General features: G+C 41.5%; 1 long non-coding RNA gene across 1 annotated transcript; it reads left to right on the top strand.

Moving 5' to 3' along the window:
- Nucleotides 1-4,196: 4,196 nt before the first annotated feature.
- LOC115163947 (uncharacterized) lies at nt 4,197-8,775 on the top strand. Its single transcript, XR_003869837.1, has 3 exons — nt 4,197-4,771; nt 6,511-6,556; nt 8,696-8,775. It is a non-coding gene; the product is annotated as an uncharacterized LOC115163947 (long non-coding RNA).

Raw genomic sequence — 8,775 nt, forward strand, 5'->3', positions numbered from 1 at the left:
CATTTCAGTTTTTCAACAGAATTGGCGGAATGAATACCCCTCTGGTCAAGTGTAAACACAGTTCACATTCATAGCAGCCACATTGTATTCCTTCTCACATCTATGCGCTCTCCTCCTCCTCACCTTTTCCATTAGTTTTGTGGACTTCAATGCACAACACATCAGCTTTATGTGACCAGGCAAAAAAAACATTCCAAGCCCAATCATATAACTGCTACACACAGTCTACATTGTCACCGTATTAGCTAAAGTAACGCCGTCGTCAACATAGCTAATAGAACTAATGCGTTTCTAAACCCGCAATAACTTTACAATGTATAGTCAGTAAGCAGTTTTGCAGTTACACCGGCAGGTCCTGGTGGCAATAATTTTGTAAAACCAAAAGCTTACCTTTACTTGGAAGAGTTCCAGTGTTGCATTTTGATAGTCATAGCCAGCTAGCTAACATAGCATCCCTCTGTTTGAGCAGGCTAAACTAGCTAGATTAATTTGCTAGCTAAGTGAAACTGGAAGTGGGGAAAAAAAGACACATTTGGCCCAGCATCATCCGGGTTAGGGGAGGGTTTGGCCGGCCGGGATGTCCTTGTCCCATCGCGCTATAGCGACTCCTTGTTCCGGGGTGGGCACATGCACGGTGTTTCCTCCAGCACATTGGTATGGTTGGCTTCCGGGTTAAGCGAGCAGTGTGTGTCAAGAAGCAGTGCGGCTTTGTAGGGTCTTGTTTCAGAGGACGTATGGCTCTTGACCTTCGCCTCTCCCGAGTCCGTACGGGAGTTGCAGCGATGGGACAAGACTGTAACTACCAATTGGCTATCACGATGTTGGGGGAGATTAAGGGGTAAAACGTTTTTTTTTTAACAGTTCAACTTGTCTTTCGCTCTCCTTTAAGCCAACTACTCACCACATTGTATGCACTGCAGTGCTAGCTAGCTGTAGCTTATGCTTTCAGTACTAGATTAATTATCTGATCCTTTGATTGGGTGGACATGTCAGTTCATACTGCAAGAGCTTTGATTAGGTTGGAGGACATCCTCCAGAAGTTGTCATAATTTCTGTATACTCTATGGATGGGGGTGAGAACCATGAGCCTCCTAGGTTATGTATTGAAGTCAATGTACCCAGAGGTCGACAGAAGCTAGCTGTCCTCCAGCTACAGCATGCTGCTACCCTACAGAGTGCTGTTGAGGCTACTGTAAACCTTCATTGCAAAACCGTGTGTTTTAATAAATTATTTGGTGATGTGATGTTTACTATAGTTTTATCTAAAAAGGATATGTTTTTAAATGTATAACTTATTTTTTTTATATATATTTTTTTCACTGAGGAGGATGGTCATCTCCTTCCTCATCTCGTGCTCCATACATAGCAAGAAACATTGGGTGTTTCTCAATCTGCATACTACCATGCTCCGAGTGCATTCTGCGACCACGTTCTCTTGGGTACGTTCTTGTGAGGACGAGAGTGTGGATAATGCATAAAACAATACATTTGAGAACACTCGCACTCCCCCTACTATATTACCTCACGCTTCACTTTCACTGAACCTTCTTCCAGCCATGACAATGGCAACAAAGCAAATGTTTTACTTCATAATTATCAGCTATAAATGGGAATCGTAATAATCTAGCTAGCCAGCTAGTTAAACAGGAAAAAATGACCTAAAACTAATGTTATGCAAGGTATGTCAATTCTCTGTGGGTAGCTAGCTAACAATTATTTGTGGCTATCTGGCTACCTAACAGTACTAGTAGCTAGCCAGTTAGACCTAATGACTTTTGGGCTTGTGATCTACGGTACGTAGGCAGGTAAACATGCCAAAACTAACACAGCATGTATTTATTAATGTATCAAGATAAAATATTGTAATCAGGCAACATGAGATGTGAATAGGCAATATTTAATTCCGAAGTTGGAGTGTATTTTCTCTCGCTTCAGCTCAAATAATGGTCTACTAGATTTAGTGACGATTGATTTCAAGAAATGTTGCATACTTTCCGTTGAAGCTTGCATCGATGCCTGCTTCAAAATATGTACAAACGGAGTACGCATTGGAGAAGTTCCCTCCGTGCTCCGTTTCGCATACTTTGATTTGGACTCATACTCCGACCCTCCCGTGCTCCAATTTGCGTGCTCAGAGCACGCATTTTGAGAAACAACCAATGTTTCCCCTTTTTGTTTATATCCCTTTTGTTTATATATTTGGACTGAGCCTCTGTTATCATGACGATGGAAGCTGGCTTCACTAGTGCTGCCATTAATTTCATAATGTACATTTTTATTTAGCCTTTAACTAGGCATTTATTTAATTAGCTTCTATGCTAGCGGACGTTAAACTAATTTAACTATGAAAACATGAACAGTTCATCAACATAACTATGCTCCTTAATTAAACTATGTGCTTTACAACTCACTCACCTTGGAAATCAAGTTTAAAACAATAAGTTTATATCTGGTTGCTCTTAGTACAGCTACAGATGTCTTGTCACCAGGATTGCCAGGTCTAGCTAAAATTTCTAGCCCAATGACTACTCAAAACCCACACAAGGCCTTTTTTTGCAGCATAAGAGGATTTGCCACATTTAGCCAATAAGATCTTTTTCCTTAACGTTATCGAGCGAATTAAGAAATCTCGACTTCTAAGAAGCAAAATTAGGTTTTCCATAAAATGAATATTTATTGCGAGCTAATGACTAATAAAGGAATTTTAATGTCACGAACATATAATTTGCCCTAATTAAACTTCAAAATACAAATGTTAGGCTATTTTCTGGCAATTGTGCCATTATTAGGTTAAGACTACAAACCATTATAAATGGCCTATTTGCGAGATTGTCATTTCAATAGGCATAGGCTAGCCCTACTAACTAAAATCTGGGTGTATGATTGTTATTCAACTTTGCCATGGTTTGTTTAGCTAGATTCAGGTAGTCTATAGGCCTACATCTGATTTCAGATTGCCTTACAGTAGCCTAGGCAAGATGTATGATGAACGATTTACCGGCTTGCTTAGTTCAAATTGACAGACTAATTTATTTAACATGAAGAGTGAGGTGATTTCGAGGTAAGAAGCTTCCGTTGTCCAATAGCCTGCTGGAATAGGCTACTGAGGATGGGGTCGTAATTTCAATCACTGACTCAAGTATTGAAATATGGATATGAACTCAATAGGCCTACGCTTGTCAACAGCCAGTTTTTTTTGTTTTTTTTTGCCTGTAGTCTAGTCTAATCTTACTGTACCTTAAATCGAATGCATTCTAACAGTTGATCGGAATTGCGATAGAACTGTGATCATGATCACAATTTATAACTTCCACAAAGCTACAACAACAAACTTAAGTTATAGGCTATTTATTAACCCATACAGTCTAAACCCTGTCTACGCTGGGGAGGGGGGTTCTACTAAACTAACGAATGCAAAAATCGTTTTCAGTTAATATTTCCCAACAATCAATTCTATTGAATCTGTTTTGCCTACGCTCTTGCCCGCATTTTACTACCTTTTCGTTACGGTACTTGTATCTTTGCTTTCACTGTCAGTTTTTTCGATTGTGAGTTTTACCAACAACAAAAAATCTGAAGTGCGGTGTTTAGAGGGAGGCGTAGACAATGAGTCTCCATTGGTCCACTAGTTTTAGAGTGACGATTCATCTTAACCCTATCAATGAACATGATATACAGGATTTTTTTCTATTGGCTACTTAACCAGATGGCCTGATGTCACCACTACGCTTCAAATCTGTGCCCGCATGTTTTGAACATGGCTAACCAGTTAGCAACACCTGCACTGAACTTTGGGCAACAGGTAATTCATATGTTTACCTAAACAGTTACATGGTTTGTCATTAAATGTATTAGATTGACACACTTCTAATATCCATACATTATTGACCCGTCACTGACAATTTTGAAATACGTTAGCTTAGTTGGCTGGCTTTGGTATCAGACTAGCTAGCCAAATGGAATGAATCGCAAGACTGCATGCCTGTAAAGTTACAGCTAGCCACTGCCAGCCGTAGTGAAAATTTTGTCCGTATGTTTGCCAAGGGTGTGTGTGAGAGAGAACAGCGGTAACCCTAAATACCTATTCCCGTAACGATACCTGAAGCCTAGACCCAATCTTGCCTGATACCAGCTGGTTGGTTGACATTTTGAAATTAAAATGTTCATATTACAATTTTCTTACAGGTGATGGGGAGGCACATTGTGGAGAGGCTCCTGTACAGATTGCAGCAGGCCATGCAACGCCTTCCTCTGGATCTTGATTACTTAGTTTGTCTGCACCAATATATTTATCAGCTCACTAGCAAATCAAGTAGACTTGCCTCGAGGTAGTGCAGTGTCTCTCCAAACTAGTCAATGCTGAAATGGAAGAAAGATGTGCCCCATCCATTGTTGAGTTGGATGGCGAAATGGGATGTCCTAAACAGCTGATTTGAAATGGATCTGCATGTACCTTGCATCACCAAACTGCTTGACATCTCAACACAAACTGACCCATGCAGAATACGGAATCGCAGTGAGGGGAACATACAGCCAAATGATAGACGAGGAGCTGTACAATCAAGATAAGTTCAGCACAATTAGGATGGTGAGAGGACGTCTAAAGCACTGGGTCATCGAGTCCAGTGGACCCGAGTGTGGGACTCAGGACATGGCGTAGATGCTGCAGGAATACAGGAAAGAATGGCACAACTTGGATGTGTTGTCAGAAGAACATACTCTGGGGTCCTTTTTCCCTCATACATGTGAACACCAACCACAAGTTGATCAGGTAAGCTTAGACCCGCTTCAGCTAGGGGGTACAAATTTAGTTATATAACTCATAGCCCATACAGTGGGGGGAAAAGTATTTGATCCCCTGCTGATTAAGTACGTTTGCCCACTTACAAAGAAATGATCAGTCTAATTTTAATAGTAGGTTTATTTGAACAGTGAGAGAAAGAATAACAACAAAAAAATCCAGAAAAACACATGTCAAAAATGTTATAAAATGATTTGCATTTTATTGAGGGAAATAAGTATTTGACCCCTCTGCAAAACATGACTTAGTACTTGGTGGCAAAAACCCTTGTTGGCAATCACAGAGGTCAGATGTTTCTTGTAGTTGGCCACCAGGTTTGCCCACATCTCAGGAGGGATTTTGTCCCACTCCTCTTTGCAGATCTTCTCCAAGTCATTAAGGTTTCGAGGCTGACGTATGGCAACTCAAACCTTCAGCTCCCTCCACAGATTTTCTATAGGATTAAGGTCTGGAGACTGGCTAGGCCACTCCAGGACCTTAATGTGCTTCTTCTTGAGCCACTCCTTTGTTGTCTTGGCTGTGTGTTTTGGGTCATTGTCATGCTGGAATACCCATCCATGACCCATTTTCAATGCCCTGGCTGAGGGAAGGAGGTTCTCACCCAAGATTTGACGGTACATGGCTCAGTCCATCGTCCATTTGATGCGGCGAAGTTGTTCTGTCCCCTTAGCAGAAAAACGCTCCCAAAGCATAATGTTTCCACCTCCATGTTTCACGGTGGAGATGGTGTTCTTGGGGTCATGGGCAGCGTTCCTCCTCCTCCAAACACGGCGAGTTGAGTTGATGTCAAAGAGCTCCATTTTGGTCTCATCTGACCACAACACTTTCACCAGTCGTCCTCTGAGTCATTCAGATGTTCATTGGCAAACTTCAGACGGGCATGTATATGTATTCTTAAGCAGGGTGACCTCGTGGGCACTGCAGGATTTCAGTCCTTCACGGCGTAGTGTGTTACCAATTGTTTCCTTGGTGACTATGGTCCCAGCTGCCTTGAGATCATTGACAAGATCCTACCGTGTAGTTCTGGGCTGATTCCTCACCGTTCTCATGATCATTGCAACTCCACAAGGTGAGATCTTGCATGGAGCCCCGGGCCGAGGGATATTGACAGTTCTTTTGTGTTTCTTCCATTTGCGAATAATCACACAAAATGTTGTCACATTCTCACCAAGCTGCTTGGCGATGGTCTTGTAGCCCATTCCAGCCTTGTGTAGGTCTACAATCTTGTCCCTGACATCCTTGGAGAGCTCTTTGGTCTTGGCCATGGTGGAGAGTTTGGAATCTGATTGATTGCTTCTGTGGACAGGTGTCTTTTTTACAGGTAATAAGCTGCGGTTAGGAGCACTCCCTTTAAGAGTGTGCTCCTAATCTCAGCTCGTTACCTGCATAAAAGACACCTGGGAGCCAGAAACCTTTCTGATTGAGAGGGGGTCAAATACTTATTTCCGTCATTAAAATGCAAATCAATTTATAACATTTTTGATATGCGTTGTTCTGGATATTTTTGTTATTCTGTCTCTCACTGTTCAAATAAACCTACTATTACAATTATAGATGAATTTCTTTGTCAGTGGGCAAACGTACAAAATCAGCAGGGGATCAAATACTTTTTTCCCCCACTGTACAATGCTACCTCTTTTTTTTCACATATTTTACCAAGTATACAATTTGGCAAGTATACAAAACTGTCCAAAACGGTCTTTCAACAGATATGGCTCTGTAATATTTGGTGGCATAGACGGCTTCTCAAGAAAGGTAACCGGTATTTGAAATTGTCTGACTCAATGTGGATAATCCAATGCTTTCTATTCAAAATGGGTTTGAATTATACAACAGCCCAGCTGTTTTTATATACATGTTATTTTTATGTATTACACAAGCAGTTTCATAATGATATCCTATAGATAATGTGCCTCGGTCCAACAACAAAGCATTAATTTCCCTGGGTTTCTTCCTGGAGTCTGTCGAAGCATGGCTTTCCATTATACACAGTATCATTCCCTCAATAGTAATGTGTGGAATCGGGCATTTGTTTGTATATGGACACCGTTGGTTGCTTTGTATATGGTCTTGAATAAGACCATATGCCAGGTCTGCCGGGGGCCTTGTCTATCCAGACATATATTTACAGTGCATTCAGAAAGTATTCGGACCCCTTTACTTTTTCCACATTTTGTTACGTGACAGCATTATTCTAGAATTGTTTAGAAAAACATTTGTTTAATCAACCTACACACAATACCCCATAATGACCAAGATAAAACTGAATTTTACATTATAGCAAATGTATTGCAATTAATAAACATAAGCATTCAGGTCATTTGCTATGAGACTTGAAATTGAGCCTCGGTGGATCCTGTTTCCATGATTCATCCTTGATGTTTGTACAACTTGATTGGAGTCCACCTGTGGTGAATTCAATTGATTGGTCATGATTTGGAAAAGCACACACCTGTAAGTTCTCACAGTTGACAGTGCATGTCAGAGCAAAATCCATGATTTCAAAGAAATTCTCCATAGAGCTCTGAGACAGGATTGTTTTGAGGCACAGATCTGGGGAAGGGTACCAAAAAATGTCTGCAGCGTTGAAGGTCCTCATGAACATAGCGGCCTCCATCATTCTTAAATGGAAGACGTTTTGAACCAGCAAGACTCTTCTTGGAGCTGGCTGCCTGGCCAAAATAAGCAATCAGGGGAGAAGGGTCTTGGTCAGGGAGGTTACCAAGAACCCTATGGTCACTCTGACAGAGCTCCAGATTTCCTGTGTGGAGAACCTTCTAGAAGGACACCCATCTCTGCAGCACTCCACCAATCAGCCCTTTACAACAACAAAAAATAATTTTCAAAAATGCATGAAATGAAATGTATGCATTCACTACTGTAAGTCGCTCTGGATAAGAGCGTCTGCTAAATGACTAAAATGTAAAATGTTTATGGTAGAGTGGCCAGAAGGAAGCCATACCTCAGTAAAAGGCACATGACAGCTTGCTTGGAGTTTGCCAAAAGGCACCTTACAGACTCTCAGACAATGAGAAACAAGATTCTCTGGTCTGATGAAACCAAGATTGAACTTTTTGGCCTGAATGTCAAACGTCACATATAGAGGAACCCTGGCACCATCCCTACGGTGAAGCAAGGTAGTGGCAGCATCATGCTACAGGGATTTGTTTCAGCGGCAGGGACTGGGAGACTAGTCAGGAGACTAGTCAAAGATGAACGGACCAAAAAACGGAGCGATCCTTGATGAAAACCTGCTCCAGAGTGCTCAGGACTTCAGACTGGGGCGAAGAATTACCTTCCAACAAGACAACGACCCTAAGCACACAGCCAAGACAACGCAGAAGTGGCTTCAGGACAAGTATCAATGTCCTTGTGTCCCAACCAGAGCCCGGATTGAACCCGATCTAACATCTCTGGAGAGACCTGAAAATAGCTGTGCAGCAACGCTCCACATCCAACCTGACAGAGCTTGAGAGCGATCTGCAGAGAAGAATTGGAGAAACTCCCTAAAAACAGATGTGCCAAGCTTGATGTGTCATACCCAACAAGACTCGAGGCTGTAATCACTGCAACAGGTGCTTCAACAAATGACTGAGTAAAGTGTCTGAATACTTATGTAAATGTGATATTTGTTTGCAAAAATTTCTCAACCTGTTTTTGCTTTGTCATTATGGGGTATTGTGTGTAAATTGAGGGGAAAAAAGAATTTAACGGTTTTAGAATAAGGCTGTCACAATTTTGGGGGGGGGGAAAGTCCAGGGGTCTGAATACTTTCCGAATGCTCTGTATGTTGACCTAGTTTAATACATCACATAGAGGAGAGTGATTGAATTACACCTTGAATTAGGATGAACAGTTGTCTTGATTATAATCCTTGTCTGTCAACATCTACAGTGAGAGCAGACCAAGGTGTGAAGAATGTGGACATCGCAAGATTTGTTTCATGTCCTTGGTTGTGGCAGGGGAAGCTTTTT

The sequence above is a fragment of the Salmo trutta genome, chromosome 26, assembly GCF_901001165.1.
Source record: "Salmo trutta chromosome 26, fSalTru1.1, whole genome shotgun sequence".
NCBI classification, from domain to species: Eukaryota; Metazoa; Chordata; class Actinopteri; order Salmoniformes; family Salmonidae; genus Salmo; species Salmo trutta.